We start from the raw sequence: 7,645 nt of genomic DNA on the forward strand, positions 1-7,645 counted from the left end.
GCCACATGCCTTTCAATGCATAACTTTGAACACCTTGAAATGCATTTGTTGTAAGAAATCAGCTATGTATAAAACGTTTGATTTGATTGATGACATTACAGCTGTAATTTTCACGAGGACAAGTAGTGTTTTTACATAAACTTTTAATTGATAACTTGGGATTTTATTGCTTGACATATCAATCATATAGTGGGAAGGATCCTATAAAAACAGTCATAACCATGTCATAATGTCATAACAGCTGACATAACTTGTCATAACCTGTCATAATATGGTCATAACACTGTCATGACCCAAATATTTACACCGGCTGTGACAAATATTGCGTTATTTTATGGCTGGTTATGTCAAAACCCACATTTATTCAAATTATTTTTCCTTTCGTTTGAAAGTTTGTTTCTTAAATCTTTAGTAGTTTTTGTAATTCATTCTTTACAGTCGTTTTTTTCATCATATTTTCAATAACTTGTAGAAAATGCACTTTATGACACACATGAAGCATTATGACCATCCTGTGTCACTTTACTTGGACTAAGAAAAAACACTATGACACAGTCAAGAAGCATTATGACCATCATAATCAAATAAGCCAGATAGGCCTATCACGTACAGGCCCTTATATCAGTCATCAGTCAAAAAGAGGGTGTCTTGTCCTGCTCCTGAAATCTGTTCCTGTATTCATTACAGTCATCAGCAACAGAGCATTGGGGTAGGTACATGTCTGACATAAATGTTTGCGCAATTACAATGATAATTTAATGTGGTAAATAAAAAATAAATATATACAGTGACTTCAGAAAGTATTCAGACCCCTTGACTTTCTCCACATTTTGTTACTTTACAGCCGTATCCTAAAATTGATTAAATGTATTTTTTTCAGCAATCTACAGACAATACCCCATAATGACAAAGCGAAAACTGTTTTTTATAAATGTTTGCAAATGTATTACAAATAAATAAACAGAACTACCTTATTTACATAAGTATTCAGACCCTTTGCTATGAGACTCGAAATTGAGGTCACGTGTATCTTGTTTCCATTGATCATCCTTGAGATGTTTCTATACCTTGATTGGAGTCCACCTGTTGTAAATTCAATTGATTGAATATGATTTGGAAAGGCACACACCTGTCTATATAAGGTCCCACAGTTGACAGTGCATGTCAGAGTAAAAACCAAGACATAAGGTCAAATCAATTGTCCGTAGAGCTCCGAGACAGGAGGAGGCACAGGTCTGGGGAAGGGTGCCAAAGAATTTCTACAGCATTGAAGGTCCCCAAGAATACAGTGGCCTCCATCACTCTTAAATGGAAGAAGTTTGGAACCACCAAGACTCTTCCTAGAGCTGGCCACCTGGCCAAACTGAGCAATTGGGGGAGAAGGGCTTTGGTCAGGTCTGTGACCAAGAACCTGGTGGTCACTCTGACAGAGCTCTAGAGTTCATCTGTGGAGATGGGAGAACCTTCCAGAAGGACAACCATCTCTGCAGCACTCCACCAATCAGGCTTTTATGATAGAGTGGCCAGACGGAAGCCACTCCTCAGTAAAAGGCACATGACAGCCCACTTGGAGTTTGCCAAAAGTGAGCTAAAGACTGTCAGACCATGAGAAACAAGATTCTCTGGTCTGATGTAAATTAGCAAAAAAATTCTAAAAACCTGTTTTTGGTTTGTCATTATGGGGTATTGTGTGTAGATTGATGAGGGAAAAAAACTATTTAATCAATTTTAGAATGAGTCTGTAATGTAACAAAATGTGGAGCCAAGGGGTCGGAATACTTTCCAAAGGCACTATATATATAACATTAACATACGGTTGACACGTAGGCTATGGTGTAATGGAATGTTTTGCCTTGTGTGGTAAGTTTTGTGGGTTTTGACACTCCTATGTATGTGTCATAACCAGCCATAAAATGTGCAATATATTTCCCAACAGGTGTAAATATACTGTATGTGTCATGACAGTGTTATGAACATATAACAGGTATAAGGTATAACAAGTTGTGTCAGCTGTTATGACATAATATATAATATGTTGCTGCAAGTAAAGCGTTACCACATGTACCACTCCTTATAAATAAATACTGTGCCTCTGAAGATTTGTCTCTGGTCATGAAACTACCATACAGGCTGGATGTCTAAACAAAGTCCATTCTGAATGTCAATAGATTTTTTTATTCATTCTCATCAATGACAACATTCTAGAACTGAGTTATCACTCATTGAAGTCTGGTATCCAGGGTAATCTGGTTAATGATTATACAGTATAATTGATACTTATACAGTATAATTGTATAAGTGTCTCTTTCCCTGTAGAATGTTGACAGCTGTATAGAACACATTGTATTGCTAAGATGCTCAAACTTAACTTAATAGCTACACTCACCGACACAGGATAAACTTTATCCCTCATGCTGGCCCTGACCAAACCGGTATGTTTCCCCTCACTATAGTTGCACTTCTCCACATGGCCAGACTTATAGTGGTCTTCTCCCCTTTCAATGCTCTTATGCTCATACTTGAAAAATGCCGTAAAGCCTGAATCGACACACTGGACAAACAATTATCTAGGCTAAGCAAAACAAAATATTTTTGGGATCTACTGCTGTAATAATTAGCTAGCTAAAGTGTAGTCAGTGGCTAGCTAAGACCGAGAAAGGGGACATAAGAAGTTTATGGATTGTACACAGGTCTCTGATCATGCTGGTGAACGGTAGCTGACAGTGTCGACTAGAGATGAAGTGCAGGAGCTTCCTGCAGGAATTTGTAGTCTTACTGAGGTCATCTCTGTTGCTAATCAGCATTTAAATTTTTTTTTTGTAAATTGAAGCCAATATATTGATAAAACTCACCTTTTCCGAGAGAGAATTACATGGTTATCAAAACGAGACGTCAGTATAAGCCTACACAAAACACAGACCTTATATGAAGTAGTTCTAAAATCCCAGACGCAAAAATGAATGGTGAAAAAACGATTGGAACCATTACTGGGTTTTACCGCTAGGTTTTATGGGTATTATGACGCGTCCACTATGCCGGAGTATAGTAAAAGTATTGTATTTACGGGTCCAAGATAGCATATTATAAACATTTAATGTAATTCTAGGAGTATGTCATTTTACATGACTGGAGACCTTAGGAGAATCTTTTTTAATACCATAAATGACAGGATAAGAATGGACAGAGAGATAGGCCTATGGATTCATCTTATCATACTGTATTTTTCAGATGCCAAATAATTTATATTTTATTCATTTAGTTGACACTCTTATCCAGAGCGACTTACAAGAACAATTAGGGTTAAGTGGTTTGCACAAGGAAACATCGACATGTTTTTCACATAGTCGGCTCAGGGATTTGAACTAGCACCCTTTCAGTTACTGGCCCAATGCTCTTAACTGCTAGGCTACCTGGAATTATTTAATTTCCTTCACCGACACTCAGGTAGACTATTTGAAGAGTGCATGGAGTTTGGATTGCAGCCTACTGCCTAATTTCATCTGTAAAATAGGTAAGGCCTACCTCTTATTTCTTAAATAGGATGAAAATTGTTCCAATATAAATCCCTTTTGTTAGTTAAGTAAAACTATAATGAAGACAGTTTAAATGAATTATTCCTACTCTAATATGCCTACTTTCAGCACCATGATTTTTTCGATTTCTTGTGCTGCGGCTGCCTGCTTCAAGTTTCAGCACCAAGTTACTTGAATCTGTCTTTCTGTGAGGTCAATACCTCTGAGAAAAACATAATGGGCAAAAAACATTGTTTTTCTTAAAATCAATTATAGTGGTAGCAAGCTATCAAAGTTAACATTAGGTCCTCCTTTTCATATTCATGCTGTCCTTCTCAAGCTGAACAGAACATATAGTCTAATCCGCAAGCACGATGTCGCATTTGTTGGACTAGGCCTAATCGACAATTATTTATCACACCATCCCAGCAGTGCAAAAGACTCAGGAAGGAAGTTAATTTCCTTACAAATATAACTTCCTCTTCTCTCGGCATGCACTTCGTATATCCTTTAGCCTATAGGCTATGGATAATTTGGATCATTTGATTGAGACCACACTAAATAGCCTATAGGCGCACTTGATATTGTGCGCACAGCGGGGAATCAGAGATGAGGGGTGGCATTGGGCACACAGATTTAGCCTAATAAACAACAAATTCTAAAACACTGAGAAATATTGAAATTTCATCAATTACAAATTAGATGACCCTTCTCTTCAGTAGCAAAAATGTCATGCCTTGTAGGCCCCCACAGATTAACCCAAACATGCTCTCCTTTAGTGAGCTCAATCACACTACCAATGCTGGCTACATGGCAACAATTGTCTGGCAGGCTGGTATGGTATGCTGAGACAACCCGCTGGCCATTCTTTAAGATACTACACTGGGCGCGCCCGTAGGTGGACATGTACAGTGTCAAGTGGTACAAGCCAGCTAGCGAGCAGGTGAATTTTCCTGTGTCGGTACTGTAGCCATCTCCCTCATTGACCAGGATGTTGGTAAACTTCAGGATTCCTCTGTGAGTTGGGTAGCTGTCACAGATGTTAAGTTTTGCTGTGAAGGCTACAATCTTTCCTAGAATGGAAGAATGATCAGAGAGAGAGAGGGAGAGAGAGGGAGAGAGAGAGATCAGTCCAGGCCTAGGGCATTTGATGCATACCCAAAGATTATTGGCAATAAGATATGTACAAATTCTTCCCTTTCACAGCAATTATGATGATTAAATACAGGAAAATACAGATGCCATAAGATATATATGTAATGCACTTATCTTGTCAACTTTATAACAGCATAAAATAGAGTTAGAAGGCCTACTTGGTTTAGGACTCGCTGGGCCACCGCTGCCACCCTCGGTAGGATCAGGATCGGTGGGTTTGGGTTCTGTGTTCCAGAATACAATATAGTTGTTTAGCTCCCTTTCACTGTAAAGATTTGTCAGGGACATTCATCATATGCCATATACAAATGCATTGGACTATTGCATACACACAGAGATCTAGGATATATTGTATATATATATTTCTTATACATTTCACATCATAGGCCTCTTAAAATACAACTATGTAGGTGAACAAAGGATACATGACATTCAATTACAAAGATTACTTGCACAACTAACCTGTATTTCATAAGAAATGTAGTTAGGTATTTAGGTCACTATTGTGTGTAGGTTATTACCAGGCTTAAGGCTTCCATTATTGTCTCCACAGCCAGGTTCAAAATCCATGTGCAACTACAGCTGATGATGAGTTTACTTCTATAGAAAGATAAATCCGTTGAAATGGAGTATAGGCAAATTAATTGTTCTTGTGTTAGAGAGTCATATGTCATTTCATTCTGTTAGGTTCTAATTTTTCAGAGTAAATAACTCACGGACACTAGAGAAGCTTAACCAAGTTTAATTCTTCCCAAAGTGTCGACACAGCTGTGTCCAGACAAAGACATGTTCCCACCAGGATTGGTGGGTTACAGTATATACTCCACTTTGGACACTCCTTCTCTCCAATCCTTACATCTTGCGGTTCTACAGGAAGAGGGTAATAGGCTAATAAACCATAATTTCTCCCTTCAGGGGATCTGACCTGACCTCAACCCCTCCTTCGCCTAATCCACAGATTTCCATCCGAGTTCCCCTATAGCAATGCTGTGACCTCCTCCCATCCACCCAACACATTCCAAAGCCATCTGTCTTTCTACAGAGACCCATTAACCTCTGACATATAAACCAGTCTCTTCCACTCCTTTATATACTATGCTTATGCATATAACAATGTTCAAAGTTTACCTCGAATCCAACAATTCACATGCATTAATGAACTAGCTGTTGTAAAATATGAATTAGGTCTGCATTATGAATGTACATTTGGAAAGACATCTCATTACATCAAATATATTTTTAATGTATACAACAGTAGTTAGTTTTACCTGTGAACATCTTGCAGAGGTGGTGTTCTAAATATTCGGACTGTTTGACTACTTGGCTGCTTGCAGACAGACATGTAAAGGCGGGGCTAGTTTTTAAGGTGTGCAAGATGTAACCAGAATGAAAGCTAGAATAAAACTATAAAGCTTGGAGATTAAGATAAGAGGAGAATGTGGTGTGTTTGAAAAATGTACAGTTGTAACAACTATACGGCATCACAACATGTACTGTATATGCAAAGTGTGAGAAAAATTAACAGGAGTTGAACTGCACCTTTGAAAAAAGGTGTATTGTCAAGCCGGCAGAGCACAATGTCCTCTGTTATCACCAACATTCTTAAGATTCTTTTCAGCACATTCAACACTCTAATAACAATAGCAGAGTTTTTGTTAGTGAAGGGGGTAAGTGTTGACATTCAGAAAATGTGTTACGTCATTTGATGCAGGGATGAAAAGGAGATTTTTTAGAGATTTTTAATTGCACATTTTTATCAGAAATATATTGTAAAATTTCAACCTAAAGTAGTAGAACTCTGCCCTAAGTAGGTAAATGTGAAGTGGACAAAAAATGACAATTGGACAAAAAATGACTCAGACAGGAAGCATGAGACGCTAAAACAAAAGAGCAGATGGTGAGCTATGTTTCTGGATGAATGAACCAGTACAACGGGTACTGTTGGCAAAATGTGTCCACTGATAGTCAAACATGATGACAACACTCAGACTCAACTACATTTTCACAAGATTGATACTGACAAAAATGTCAGAGGACAGAACAATTTGCTTGGTCCTCTAGTTGTAAAAAGAGTATAGCAGGTGTCTATAAAGGGGTGAGGTACACAATGATGCAAACAGGTGTCACTAATGTATCCTTACCCTAATTAACCGGTCAACATTAGGACATGGCAAGGTCCTCTCCTGTGTAGATATCACATAGATGGTATAGAAAAGCATCTTTGTAGATACCATTCTGACTACATAACCTCATGGCTCATGTGACCATCGGGGCGGGGGGGCTACATCAGAGAAATTGGGAACCAGTTCATATGCGTCATACCAAACTGTCAGTACTTATTGTGACATCGACATAAACAGCTGAGCTGTCATGTTTCATGTTTTGTGTGGACCCCAGGAAGAGTAGCTTCTGCTTTTGCAACAACAACAAAAAAAGTACCATTGACTTACATACTGTTAGCTTCTGAATTAACCTTATAAAATTTCACGGACGATTAGTAAAGCTCAAACCAAAATGATTCACCCATTGAGTCATTCAGCTACAGAAGACAAAGACCATATTTACACAAGCACTGGTATTTAACCCTTTCTCCTATGCTGAGCCCCTCCTTACACATCTGAACCAATACACCTCTGTTGATATCAGAAGATTAGTGATATATGTTCTTCCTCACTTCATCTAACCTGACCTCTGCCCAAATTCCTCACTCCTCTCCAACTCATGGCTGTCATGGTGACTTGTGCCAGACTGTGTCCCTTCTCCTCCCATAGGATCCCTGACGGCTAACAATAACATATCCTGACATAATGTAAACGTTATACATTACCCTCTCTCCCTCAGTGAAATTAATAAGTATATTTCATGATTTCAAAAGTTAAGAAATCGAACCCATCAAACCATGATGTCCTATAGTTCACTTAGATAAATCAATCAGGCAACTAGGTTAATATTATCATGCGTTAATATATCAATCAGTG

At 38.3% G+C, this 7,645-nt stretch overlaps 1 long non-coding RNA gene across 1 annotated transcript; it reads right to left on the reverse strand.

The window, feature by feature from the left end:
* Positions 1-4,117: 4,117 nt before the first annotated feature.
* LOC106581106 (uncharacterized) lies at positions 4,118-6,932 on the reverse strand. Its single transcript, XR_001323016.3, has 4 exons — positions 6,809-6,932; positions 5,189-5,267; positions 4,826-4,891; positions 4,118-4,585 (listed from the first exon to the last, which is right to left on the reverse strand). It is a non-coding gene; the product is annotated as an uncharacterized LOC106581106 (long non-coding RNA).
* Positions 6,933-7,645: the final 713 nt, after the last annotated feature.

This window comes from Salmo salar, chromosome 20 (genome assembly GCF_965601325.2).
Source record: "Salmo salar chromosome 20, fSalSal1, whole genome shotgun sequence".
In the NCBI taxonomy this organism is placed as follows: domain Eukaryota; kingdom Metazoa; phylum Chordata; class Actinopteri; order Salmoniformes; family Salmonidae; genus Salmo; species Salmo salar.